Here is a 455-nt window from a genome sequence, read left to right as displayed (position 1 = left end):
GGAGGTGTTTAAGGGAAGACTGGATGTGGCACTGAGTGCCATGGTCTAACTGACAAGGTGGTGTTCAGTCAAAGGTTGGATTCCTTGGTCTTTTTTCCAACCTAATTCATTCTGTGATATTTGACAATTCACCTCAACACACAAGTCACATATAAAAAGTGGAGGTTTTCAGCCGCCATCCCAAAAACAACACCAGTATCACCCACGCTTTGCGCACTTCAATGTTGCTTCAAAGTAACGCCATCACCCGCCGTAGGAGCACCTGGGCAACCCGAGTTCCCTCCTGTCTTTTAGGGCTTAAGGGACGGAGTGCAGGTTTCCTCCCAGCCTCGGGGGAAAGTCCTGCGGGCACCCGGGCTCTGCGGGCGGCGGACGGGAGCACTTCGGTGTCCCCAGGCGGGCACAGAGCCCCTCCAGCGGGTGTGGGGCCCGCCCGGCCCCGGGTCTCGCGGGGG

The sequence above is a fragment of the Geospiza fortis genome, unplaced genomic scaffold (genome assembly GCF_000277835.1).
Source record: "Geospiza fortis unplaced genomic scaffold, GeoFor_1.0 scaffold162, whole genome shotgun sequence".
NCBI lineage: Eukaryota > Metazoa > Chordata > Aves > Passeriformes > Thraupidae > Geospiza > Geospiza fortis.
Note: the sequence above shows the minus strand (reverse complement) of the source record.